The sequence below is a fragment of the Chamaea fasciata genome, unplaced genomic scaffold (genome assembly GCF_029207755.1).
Source record: "Chamaea fasciata isolate MVZ Bird 193981 ecotype frontalis unplaced genomic scaffold, bChaFas1.0.hap1 SCAF_5, whole genome shotgun sequence".
NCBI classification, from domain to species: domain Eukaryota; kingdom Metazoa; phylum Chordata; class Aves; order Passeriformes; family Sylviidae; genus Chamaea; species Chamaea fasciata.
Genome location: NW_027094090.1, coordinates 12,663,953 through 12,677,659, shown reverse-complemented (window position 1 = coordinate 12,677,659; position 13,707 = coordinate 12,663,953). Strand labels below are relative to the sequence as shown.

The window sequence follows — 13,707 nt, the reverse complement described above, 5'->3', positions numbered from 1 at the left end:
ATTCTGCTTATCTGATGCTTCTTACTCATTCTCAGTGTGCAACCCTGAGAGGGTTAGACAGATGTCATTCTTCGAATCAGCTGTGGGATTTAAAAGACAGAAGTGGAAGACAGTATGGTTCCCCAGAAGCATGCTACTTATATTTATTTATGCCTAATTTCTTCATAGCTAGATCTGTATGATGTATGAAGTAGCATGACTACTTTTATTAGTGTCTGGCCATTCCTCTGCGCTTTAATTACTGAATTAGAGGGAGACATTCAGGGTGAACCAGAGACCTGCCATTTTTTCTCAAAGTGTTTGACTTCTCAGAGAGTCCAACTTCAAACAGCTGCAGTAAAACCAATGTAGAGTCTTCTCCTATGCAGAAAGTTTCTCTTATTTTCTCTTATTCAGGGCATTGCAGATTGACAGCGATGTTACTTGTTGAGCCAGGAGCTGGAACAGAAGGTTAAATGTTCTTCTTCCATGTTTAGGCACATTCTTCTTTTCACCGGTTGCTCAGAAGTTTTTTTCTCAAGTGTAGGTATCTGCTGGTGAAAATACCTGGAGTATTTTCTCGTCCTAGTTGTTGCATGGGAAAGGATGTTGAGGTTTATACCCACCACAACACATTGGTGTCACTTCTGCCTTGACCTTAGCAATTCCGGAGAGGAATCTGATAGAAGTGTTGGTCTAATTTGGCTCTGGAACTGGGAGTTGGAAGAAGAACTCCATCATTTAGGTAAGACGTTGACCAAATGGTACACTTGCATGAGTGGCCTATGTTATTATAGGGGTCTGGGTTTACTGGGGCCTTATTTGGTAACAATATTCATTCAGTGATGTAAAGGCATACCACAGAACAGGAGGCAGAATGACCAACTGAGGTCGATGGATTTAACTGTGTTCCCAGTGTTATATTGTACCTTGTGTGGTCAGTGGTGTTTGGATCAATTAGACTTCATTAACTTTGGCACTTTTTTGTTTAATTTGGTTTGTAGGGGTTTTCCCAGGAGAGCTGTTTAGTTTCTTTGTTTCACTGTTTAAATTTTCATTGACAAAGTGATGAAGAAATGCTAGGACGATAAAAAACTTCTTCATTTTTTTCTTTTTTTTCTGGCAGAGATCTGCTACTTATCATGGCTCTTGGCTAGCTTGGCTTCTTGCTGAGGATACCAATACAAGTTATTTTGGCAATTAGTTTAATTCTTCCTATTGCTAATAACCTCTTTTCTGGGAGAGTGGCTGTGCTATTTGCACAGCTTAGCTTGTCAGGTGACTGACTTTCCCGCAGAGTAACTGTGCTTTTTGAGCCTTTATAAATATATTTACCATTTTAGCCCTTTCCCCCTCCTATAATAATATGCAGAACCTCACCTATTCTGGAGGTACTTCTTATTAATTGTCTCCTGTGGGATGTGAAGACCTCTGTGACACAACAGTGCACAAGCCAGGGAGCTGTAGGCTTGCAGCAATCCAAGGCAGGCGGCTGTGGGATTTATTTTCCAGAGAGCCAAGTGCCTCTTTTTGTTCTAACAAGATATGAGTCATAGCAGGGACATGGCTGTGAATACTTATCGCTTTCACTGGGATGTGCAGAGCAGAAGGAATTTCAGTATGGAAAGAGGACATGAAGTGATTTGTTAAAACTCCGTTATTTGCTAGGGGAATATGCACTGGTGTTATCTCGGATAGTTGTGCACACCAGGGACAAGAACCATGCTGTTCCCCTTTTTTTTTATTTTTTTATTTTTAAGAACAGAAAGTGACCACTTGGGAATTTGCTATACTTATAAAGTATTTAACATGCAACTAACTGATAATGACAAGTTCAACACAAGTCATTGTGCTGCAGTTGTATTTTTTTGTGTGTGCATTGTTTGGCTGGTTGCCTAATCAGAATGTTGGACTCAGACTTTTTTGTGAACATTTAGAGGTGGTAAAGTATCTGTTACCTGTCTAGAAAAAGGAGTCTAGAGGGAACCTTTTTTTATCTTTAGATCCAACCCCCTAGGCCAAGCAAAATAGAGAGAAGGCACTTTGATGACTTACCCCCAGAGTCCTGTCAAACGTTTCATAATCACAACCCGCCACAGTGCTGCTGTTCCAGTCCTCTGTCTTTCCTGTCCAGTAGTTGACCATTATAAAAAAACCTAACACAAAGAACCAACAGCTCTTGCTAAAGTGATATACCTACAGCCATACCCTTCCTGAGGCAGCTGTCAGTTACTTAGGATGCTCAGCCTTTACCAACCACACTGTGAAGAATTACATGGTAAAGAATAAGCATATGAATTGTCTGACTGTCCCCATCTCTGCCTCTGACCCATTTAGCCACAAAACCATAAAGATGAGACAAACAGATGCCACTGAGTTTTAATATTGCTCTTACTTTAGGAATTCTATTTCTTAAGCACATTATTTTCATCCTTTTGACTCAATTTTTATTAGGTGTTTATATGTCAGAGGACTAGTGAATGGATTTTTTTGTATTTTTTCAAATTCTTTACCATCTTCTGATTTGAACCTTTGGAAAAAGGTGTTCTTTTATTTATTTGACCTTGCAGTAATAATATAGAGTGTATGGTCAAAGGATTGTAATAACATTAGTTATAGCCCAGCCATTCACATGCCAGAATTCAGTACAAATACTGCTTTATATTTTGTATAAACCCCACTATATTTTTCCCATATAAATCCTCATTTGATCGATTCTTTGATTGATTAATTTAACTTCAAATGTCAATCAATCTCTAGGCTATTTAGTAGTATTATTCCAGTTTGTAGATGGGGGTTGTGTAGCTTTTTTTTAAATAGCATTCTACACCAACTAAATGAAGGACTGTACTTAAGCAGAATTATTTTGTTGCATGAATCATACGTACAAAATTAAATCACACTTTTGAACTCATGTCCGTTCCCATAATAATACAGTATGATGTATTTTGGTCCTCTTCCTTCTGTTCATGGTTCTCAGAAACTCTCAGTGTTTCAGCCTTCACTTTTCCATGTTAATTTTCTTTATTTTCTCTTTCTAATCAGGACTCTTGCGCACTCTTTCCCCTTTGCTCCTGGGAGTCTACAGCCAACCCTCCCAGAGCCTGACTTGGTAACAACTTTGGGTCTGGACTGGCTGCAGCTCAGACTCTGCTGGCTGTGCTGGGTACATCTGTTGTACAGAAAGCACTCTGAGATGAGCAGTTTGGGTGAGGAGGATGATGTTCTGCATACTCACACCCAGGCAGATGAATCCCAAGTCTGGTATTAAAAAAAATACCTGCGTGTCCCTTTGGCAGCTGCTATATTGGACGCCCAACATATTTAGACTGCAAAGCACCAAGTTATTTAAGGTCTCTTCTTTTTGCAGTCCATTAAGCAATCTTGTTAAGCTGTGGTTTAAGGAAGATAAGCACAAATATATTAAAGATAAATGGAGTCAGAAGCTTAATTTCTCACTCTTGTTCATGATCAAAACTATAATACTATGCCAGCTTTCCCTTGAATTATATCCCTCTAGGAATCCACTCTGAGGAAGGAGGACTGTGGCTGATGAGGAAGAAGTGCCATTGTCATGGCTTAATGCCTGAAGTTAAAAGTGGTCGAAATGATAATGGGAACTTATTAGGAAGGTAACAGCATTATTTACTGTGATGCTCAAGGTGGTAAATTTTAATGCTGTGTTAATGAAAAATGAAGTTGATGGTGGTGGGGAACAGAGGCAAAAATAATGCAGAATATGTGGAACAGGATATTGGGAGAGAATTTTGGAATATATCACCTCAATACCAAGCAAAAAAACCCCCCACCACACGGAACCTTAGGAAAGGAGTGGAGACTGAAACTACTGGCATAATTTTTACCACTGGGTATGCAATACAATGTTATACCCAGATTTCTGTGTCATGGATTCATCTGGTTGCCTCTGCTTCGAAAAAAACATAGTAAAACTAGATGATGATGGCGATAGAGAGAACATCTTCCTGTGTAGTAGGAAGCTAAAGTTTCCTTAATTTTGAAAAAAGTTGAGAGAGTTGTGAAAGTTAGCTATAAATGTTGGATTCTGTTGATAAAGCAAACACTTCACTGAAAACACAAGAATTCAGAGAAAAGAGAACTTAAAAATAAGGAAAAACATTTTCTTGCATCATGTAAATAAATGGTGGAGCTCCTTGTCTCCTGAAGCTGTAAAAGTATAAACTGACTGTGGGTTCTTTCAATCCCCTTGCCCTGGTCATTGATAAAGATATTAAAGAGGAGTGGTCCCAATACTGGGCCTGGGAACACCACTTGCAACTGGCCACCACTCTTTGGGCTCAGCCATCCAGTTTTTCACCCAGTGAACAGTGCACCTTTTCAAGCCCTGGGCAGCCAGATGCTTCCTTGTTCTCCAGCATCACTTGAACTGCTGCATTTCATGATATTTGTTCATCATAATTCATGTGTCTGTAAGAGGATTTGTGTTATTTTAGCCTGAGGTAAACATGTTCAACAATCTGGTGTTAGAGAGTGTGCTTCCTTAGCTGGAATTAAGACAAAAGTTCTCGCAAATATTTAGATATTACTGAGTTATAATAAATTCCTGGTAGATAATTATACTTGCTCTCTTTTCAAGCCAGCCTTCATTTTCTCTTTTAATGCTTTTGTTAACTGTGTATTGAGAGGTTGTTTGTCTTTTGAGGACAGCAGAATAAAAGGATTTACCAAACTCTTCTGAAAATCCACACAGTGCAGAAATATTCAAGCCATCTAAATAATTTATTGAGAGCACAGCCAACAATATGAAATTTTCATGTATGGGTATCAAGCAGGCAACCTCACATAAACTTGAAAGGCATGAAAAATAAGGTTAGGCTTCAAAATGGGAGTCAATATTCTCAGGCTTAGAGTGATAAAAAGGTAATCACAATAACGTTAATCTGTTTTTAGGAAAAAATTTATATTGGTGCTTTTCATAGAAGCATGACAGAATTTGGCTTCAAAACTTAATAGGAAGAATGGTAGTTGCTGAATAAAGACACAAGATAGTTCCAACAAACACCAGTAACCAGGCTTGTTTCATGCCCAGTGTAGCTGGTGAGGTTTGGGAATGATCATCATCTCTTCCCATCTTCTCCTGGGGCTTTGGATAAGAGAAATAAGAAACTAGTACAAATTCAAAATACATTTCACAATCACTTGAGTCTAACAATCATGTAAATACTGTTAAACCATATTTTACTGGCTTTTATGTTGTACTGATATGGTGATAGCTCATGTTTACAATATTTTGTTGCCTGGAGGTGCATTTCAATAAATATTTTGATTTTGTTTGTGTTTCTTAAGCTAAAATTATAATAACTGTCTTTTTCAATCATTATAGGAAATGGTATTTTGATGATTATTCTTGTTTTGGCTATGGCACAGAATTTAATTCAGTGGTTAAGTTTTTAGAGACATAGCTGATGTACATTTTAGTGAAACACATTTTGTTTCATATGCAGGTTATTGTGTTTACTGCTTAAATTCCATTGATACTATTCAGGCCTCTGTGAATTATCAAATGGAATAACAGACATTTACTGATACCCTTTGGAGTGTTTTGGTATTACAAGGGCTTGCTAAGTTGCTAAGCATTAGTGATACATTTGGCATAACACAAGAAAGAGTATAAAGATTGTCATTGTCTCTGATGTCCTTGGGTGAGCTCTGGGTTCTGGGATGTTTAATTCCTGCTCAGTTCCCTCTGATGTGGGCGATAGTTGGACATTTTAATAGAAATTGGATAATTAAGTTACTCTCTGTGAATGGCTCTTGGTGGGAATAATCTGAGTTTAGTCATCTTCAGTGTTGACATCTACAGCTGAGCTTTACAGTCTGGGCTCCCTTTATAGTCAGTGAGGAGAATCAGACATTTCTGGAGTGTGATTCATCTAGTCTGTTTTAAACATCAACATTAGGGTGAGATTTACAGCCTAAATGGGGTGACATAAATAGATGTGATGTTCTCTGGAGCTTTATATAGCAGTAGCACATATTCACTGGGCCAGTGACTGAAACCTCCATCTTCTCATTCCAAGAAGGCTGGCCCAAAAGGAAGAGAGGACGTGCCTCTCTCTGTGCCAGCTGGTATTCCCTTTTTCCCATACAATGCTTGCAGCTAAGGGACTCTGACTGGGCCACACAGGCACTGGAGTTTAAAATATTTAAAAACAATATTTTGTTGGGAAATTCAGATTTGAAGCATCTCACCTAGGTGAGAGCTTTAATTGCCCATCTGTTGGTTATAAGCAGGCAGCTATGATAGCAGCCAGTCTTACCGCTCCTCTGTCAGGTCTCTGGGCTGTGCCAACATGTTTGGTGATGCCAGCTGGAGCAAAACATCTCTCTGCTCAACGTGGCCAAGCTTCTGGTGGCTTTGAATATGGTCAGAAATGTATTTAAGTTAGGGACTTTGATACATAGGAAGTCAGACTCTTGGGTCTCACACTGGAAGTCTCTTCACAGGTTTAACCATAGGACTCTTCACTTTTAGTGAGATGGGAGCTCTGAAGCATCTTGGACCATGTAAATGAATATGACCAATTACTTACAGCTTAGGAATATAAGAATAAACACTTTTTATATTGCTGCTGATGTCACTGTCACTGTCTGGTTATGAACTTTCAAAAATATAAGTAATGTCTCTGCAAATAGTTCTTTCACGAGGCTGATAGTCTACTCTTTGCATCAATGACAAATGATGTCTCTGGATATCATGCTACAGACATCTTGCCACACATCTGCAATCTATTTTCAGTTCTCTGTTGCTCATTACCAGTTTAGGAAAGGATTAAAAAAAGCTATGAAGACTCAAAGATTTGATGGAGCATGGGGCAGAAGAACTGAAACTAGACTGTAACACAAAGCAAGGCCAGACAAGATTTTTAAGCTGTCTAGTACAAAGTTCAAAACTTGTGCATTTTTACTCCCCTCCATCCGAGGGTAATTGCAGACTGGAATTACTGGTGCAGACACCACAGGTTAGAGATGGTGCTGTTCTATACAGGAGCATCAAGAAAAGCTCATTGGTGTGTTATTGTAAGTTAAGTGCTTTGGTTGTCAGCTTCAGAAAACCAATACCTAAGTGAGAATGCTTGCAGTTGTAAGACTGCACTTCTGTTTACTTAACCATGCTGAAATGTCTTTTTTCTGCTTTCTTCCACCTACTTGGGGAAAATCAAAACAATTATGAGTAAGAATCCTGTGGGTTTTCTGTTTTTGCTGCTGAATGATGTGTAGACCTGTGATTCATACTGTTCTTGCATGTCTGCCTGGTATTCATATTTGAAATAGCTGTATAATCATGAATTTCTCTATTTTGTGTTCTTTTGAAAGCAAAGTGTGTCTGCGAGCCGTAAAAATTTGTTTGATGTCAACATGCATTTCACTAGTCTTTTAAAAATTTATTTTTTAGCGTTAAGGTTCTGAGTGCAATTCAGTATATACACTTTCTGGATTCTTGTAACAATGTATTCTCTGCCATTCCCTTACAAGTACATTTATCAGCACGCTATTTGGAAAGCATACTTGTAAAACACTACCTGAGTATTTATAGATTTCTAATCACTGTGGTGTCTTAACAGTTGCCTTTAAATAAAGCATCAGGGTTTATTCTCTTTTTACTGGCAATTTAATTGTAGCTGGCATTTCAGGAGCGGTCTGGTATTTTAAGGATTTGGACTTGGTATTATCTCTGTCCTGAGAGCACTTCATGCGAGGATGGGTCACGTGTGTTTGGCATTGCAGAAGGGTGGCAGAAAGGTTCCATTCCCTAAAAAAGGGAACAAACTTGGGAAGGGACAAAGAGCATCTTCCCTGTGTTGAGGAGACTGAGGAGAGACATAGCAGTCTACAACTTCCTCACGAGAGGCAGCAGAGGGGCAGACACTGATCTGTGGTGACCAGGGGCAAGACCTGAAGAAGTGGCCTGAAGGTGTGTTGGGGGCGGTTTATGTTCAGTATTAGGAAAAGGCTCTTCACCCAGAGGATGGTTGTGCACTGGCACAGGCTCCCCAGGGCAGTGGTCACAGCACCACCCTGACAGAGTTCAGGAAGTGTTTGAACTATGCTCTTTGGTCCATGCTGTGACTCTTGGGGATGGTGCTGTGCAGGGCCAGGAGCTGGATGATTCTTGTGGGTCCCTTTCAATTCAGCATACTCTGTGAATGTAGTGTGGTGTTGCCAGTCTTTGCTGTAGTGATGTTAGTCTCTATTCCTTTTGCAGGATGCTGAAGCACTGAAGGGACAGAGGCCTCTCTGTGTCACTGCACACCTGACTTGCAGATGCTGGTATACTTTTTTAGGACTGAAGCCTAAAAAAAACCCAAAAGCATTACTTCAGTATGAATAATTTATTTCCTAAGAGGATGTTTTCCTGTCATGACTCAGGTGTGTGGTGATGCAATATTAGTGTTGTATGGAACTGGCTTTGACCTTGAGAAGAACATTAAAAAGTGCCTGTCATTGCTTTAATGCAAAAAAGCCCCATTTCAGGAAGTCCGCTGTCTGTGGTGATTCCATTTCACATACCAGAATTATTTTCTCTTTTCCCTATGGCATACAGAAGTGCAGTTTTACACTGTGGCTATGTCTTGACTCACTTAAGAAGTGTGTGGGGCATCAAAGATCTTTGCCTTTATCAATTCCTTCTTGTACTCTGTGATTGTCATCAACAGCAGCTGCAAGTTCTGTTGAATTTCTGCGTCTTTCAGCCCTCTTAGTGACATTCAGCTGGTGCTGAAGAACAGCCAAAATTGGTAAGACCTGCCAGTGGCAGCTATCTCCTGAGATCTCCTCCCTCCACCTGGCACTTTTTACAGTTCAGATGCATTGGCTAAATTTTGAGTATTTTGAATATCAGTCAAAATACAGCCTTTTTGGAAAGCAGATCAGTCCCTCGAGAGAATGTAAGGCAAATTTTATGCAATTACTTACACTGATTAATAGATTTCTATAATAGTGTGGAGCATGTGTGGCATACAGCACTGGAAAACAGTGAAAACTATGTTTATAAAAATGACATTAGTTTCTTAAAAATATTTGACTATAACTACAGTTCAAACCCCATTTTCTCTTTCCTGTTATGCTGCTACCTCCACCTGTAGTATACTTTCGGCAGCATCTTTACCAACCTCCTTCTTCCTGACTCGCTTCCTCCTCGAGACATGTCAGCTCCTGGCATTGCCAGAGGCTCTGCTGTTCCTTGTCCCACGGGAAGCACCAGCGCCAGGGCTCTCACAGAAATGTGTACAAAATGAAAGGCTTCTCCAGAAAAGGCTGCTGCATCCGCTCCCTTCCCAAGGGAATAACACCTTCCCAGAGATGGTGGCCTCGGCAGGGTGAGGCCAGCCTGTGTGGCTGCCAAACCAGCCTTGCTAGCAGCCGGGCACAGCAGCAGGTATGTGCTGAGTGTGCAGGAGCTGCAGTCAGCAACTCCCTGTGATTTTTGGTGGAAAATTGAATTGAGGGTCTCATGATTCTCAGAAACACATTTTGTGACCACAGTCATTGTACAGAAAGGAGAGTAGAGCAGAACAGCACCAGAGGATACTTCCCAGCCCCAATGTAATTTCTTTTTCATGAAGCCATTTCCTAGGCTTTTACAAAATAAACTGGAGTTATTCACTAATCCGTGTGTTCCTATCCGTGTGTTTTGGGGACAGGAATGTTTCATATCCATCATACAAACACTGTCCACTTGATTCAGAAGGTGGATTAAGAGTACACAGTGGACTGCTTTTGTGGCTGTTGACCAGCATGTGAGGCTGACCCACACTGCTGTTGGGTTTCACACCTGGTCTCTCTTCCCAGTTACTGTGTGAGTCCCTCATACTGAACCTTTCTAGGGTTTTCAGGCTGCAGGTGCATGTCCCATCTGCTTTTCATCACTTTCTCTTGGCTACTTTCTCCAGCTGTGGTCCCCTCACCCCCATCGCTCCCCATTTTTTTATCAAAAAATTTCCCTATTGCCTGTACTGGTTCATCACCTCTTCCATCCTAGTTCACTTTTGCCCTCAGGTCTACTTTTCTTTCTCCTAAGTTTAAGATACTGGTGATGGTATTGGTCAAACTTTTGGAGCAACTTTGTTTTTGTGACATTTTGCACATTTCTCAGCGTTTCCAGAAGTGGGATTTTGATGAATTGATGTCTTGTCACAGAAGGCTTAGACTTTTTATAAAGATCCCCTTTCTCTTTCCCCTTTCTCTCCAGCCAGCAGATATGACTTCCTGCTTTAAAATACTGAGAAACTTTCCAGATCAAAACGTCATCAGTAATGATATCTCCACAAAGCACTTCTCCAACAAAGCAGTATAGCTGGACTGAAATAGTTTTCATGGGACTTTTTTCAGTGAGCTTTTATTAGTCAGAGAGTGCTCTAAGAGTACTAAGTGAGGACAGAGTGCAGAAATATTTAGATACTGAAAATGAAAATGTCTCTGTTGAGCATATGTGAACTCTGATTTTTTTTTTTTGTATATATATAAAATATAATTTGTCCTAACTTGGAGGAGCACTCTTGCACTTCAGAGCAGAAGAGTTGATGAAAGGAAAAGACAGTGGAATTTTTCATCCAGGGCAACATATTCTCCTCTAACCTCATCTCAGAAATGAAATGTTTTGACTGAAATTCGTTCTTCCTTAAATAATTAAATCAGTCTTAGGGAGACACCATGAAAAACAAACCAACCCAAGTAGTCCAAGGGGGTAAAAATTGGCAAGTACCTCAGGAACTGAAAATAGAAGGAAGTGTTGAGCAACTCTTAAAGCAGTTACCACGCTTGCCTCTAAAACTTGCAGTGTGATATTGTCCAATCAGTAGGTTGTTCCAAAATGCAGCCCTCATGCATTTATTGGGAAGATGTTCTCAGTCCCTCCTACTGGACTATTTCAAAGCAATTGAGGGCTTTCTGCCTCCACCTGCACCTTGGGTTTTGTGTGAGGGGTCAGACAAGTGGAGTGGCGGGTCCCTGCCTGTCCTGCTGCAGCAGCTGGGAGGGTTGGCACAGGGGGCTGCTCACCCCTGTCCAGCCACTGAGTCCCCAGTGACAGGAAGGCCTCCTCACTGCTTCTTCACTCACCCAATTCTCCTCCCAAAGAAGGGTCTTATGGAGGCTGGAGCGGTGTCTGCTCGGGCTTGTAGGTGACACCTGCTGCTGTGTTGTCCCTTGGGTGCCATGGGGCAGCGTTGGGGCAGTGCCAGAGCCCCCCTTGCCTGCCCTGCCCTGGCTGCTCTGTGTCCTTAAAGATGTTTTCCAAAGTCCCAGTAGGTCATGGCATTGGTCCTTGCTTCTGCAGTGCCAGATATTTGACATCAACTACGTATGGCATGAGCCAGTGTAACGGCACGAAGAAAGACTGGTGAAGGGAAACTTCTTTTGGAAGAGGAATTTAGGACCCCACAGTAACAAGCTCGAGCCCCTATATAAAATCACAGTCCTATTGCTTGGCTGTGCATTAGCACAGTTTTCCTGTTCTTGGTCATTATCACTTGGCATAGTGTGTGTTTTCTTTTATTTTATGGGAATTTGATGTATTTCACTGGTGGGTCGGGAAAAAAAATCATCACTGAGAATGTCGTGATTTTTTTTTTTTCTCTTGAAGAACTATGGAATTATTCTGAAATGTATGACACGTGTGTAATAACAGCCTAGTGCTGTTTTTAAAAAATGTGCTAGAGGCCTCATGCACTTTCCCAGAGGCTTAATGAGGGAGCCATACTGTGTTGGAAATTTTTCAACAATAAAAATTGACCTATTAGATGCTTATGTAAAATGAGGGTTGACAATCACACAAATATGTCCAAAGTCAAATACAGGCATTGTGAAATATCACTTCTTTCCCACAGAGAAACTGGTCACCTGTTCACAGTAGGCTTTTGCATTATATCCCATCCAGTAAAGAATAAGATGCTTCCCCACAGGGAAACAAAATGGCAGCAAAGTACTGGCCCAGTGCCCTTCTATCAGTGCTTTTCACTGTCTCTTTTGCCAAGTCTTCAAAAATAACACATAGGCATACTTTTCAACATATGTTTTGCCTCTTTGTTGGTTTAAAGGCATAAAGGGAAGAAAAGGTCATGTATTATTCACCACTTCATCATCAAATGCAGAAAAATTCATTGTTTGCTTGTTTGATTTTATTTTACTCTCCCTAATACATCTTTTATTTTTAAAAAAATATAGTCTTTTTCTGTTCTTTTAACATCTATCAGAAGTAGCCTGTTCTTAAAAACTGAACATATGGCTCTGAACCTGCATCTGAATTCAGGGTAGTGTCTATTGCAAAACACTGAAGTTTGGAGTCATGGGAGCAGAAAACTTGAATTCAGGGTTTTTTCAGTGTAGTATAAAATAATCAAAGACAAGAAGAGAATTAAATACGAAGACTCATAGAATAAATTAAACATGGTAAATACTGATCCTCTGCTCAAAGTAAATTAAGCTACTGTCATTATTTTTTATGTTTTTAAAAATACTAAACACTAATTTTAGACCAAATGTGCATCACAGAGGAAACACTGACTATTAGGACTTAAGAAACCCATCAGTTTTTCTGTTGAATGTGTGTCACCAAGGAATGTCCAGCAGTCACCTCAGAGTACCTTGTTTCAGTTTCCTGGCCAGCCACTGGCTCATGGTGTCCCCAGCAAGAGGGAAATAAAAGGAGGTAGAATGTGATTTAGGGAGTGACCAGAGTTTATCACCAATCCCTGACAAGCACTGATCTCGCCAAGTTAAGGCAGTAGAAAGGATTGAGGTATGAAGCAGAATGAGTGTGGTAACTGAGGTCCAAATGCATCATCAGTGTATGAGGCTCTAATTCATAAAACTCTTCTCCGGCAGAGAGAAAGCTTTTTTGTTGTTCTATTGATCTTCGTATGGTTGGTGACTTCCCAGCCCTCTGATTTGTGGAGGTATCTTTGCCTTTGAAGGAGTCAGCAGCTCCTCCCTGTTTTGTATCATCTCTGGATTTGCTCAATATCCCTTCCAATCCTGTGCCCAAATCATTTATGAAGATGTGGAAGAGCACAGACGGAGCCCTGTGGAAACCTGCTTGTGACAGGTCCCCTGTCTGATGTCACCCCAGTCACTGTAACCCTTTGTGCCCAACCTGTGAGTCAATGGTGTGTTTAGCCAGCTGTGTGCTGGACATGCTGTCCAGAAGGCTCCTGTGAGAGACAGTATCAAAAGCTTTGCTGAAGTCCAAAAAGGTTTTATGAACAGGCTTCCCTTGTGGGTTACCTTGTCAAACACACCAAAGTAAAAATATGAAAATTAGTGTTTACAAGAACTGAATGAATATTGCAAGAATTGTCAATTCTAACAAAGAATGTATAGATTCCAATATTACTTGTAGTTGCTATTTGGATATTTTCTGCTATTACTTAAGAATCTCTTAAAAATGCATTCCTGAGCTATTTAAATACACACAATCTGTAATGTCTCAGATGCCCATATAACTTAAAAGTATAATACTGTAATAAGCATGATAACTGTAACTTGGCACTCTATTTAGATCCAGAAAGAACAGTACCATAATCCTGGTTATTTTATTGCTTTTACTACAGTTTAATGTCTGCACAATTGCTTACAAGCCATATAATCCAGTGTGTTATTTTCTAAATCACTGTTCATTTCATGAGTACCATAGTTTATGCTTTTGGCAAAGGCAACATCCCAAGCACCAACTGAAAGTAAAAGCACAAA

The 13,707-nt window shown here is 40.2% G+C and overlaps 1 protein-coding gene across 1 annotated transcript in view; it reads left to right on the top strand.

Annotated features, from left to right (window-relative positions):
- The window catches only part of RELN (reelin), a gene marked incomplete at its 5' end in the record, with an annotated part of 251,119 nt that overhangs the window by 6,388 nt on the left and 231,024 nt on the right, over window positions 1-13,707 (top strand). The gene's annotated exons all lie outside the window — the stretch shown is intronic.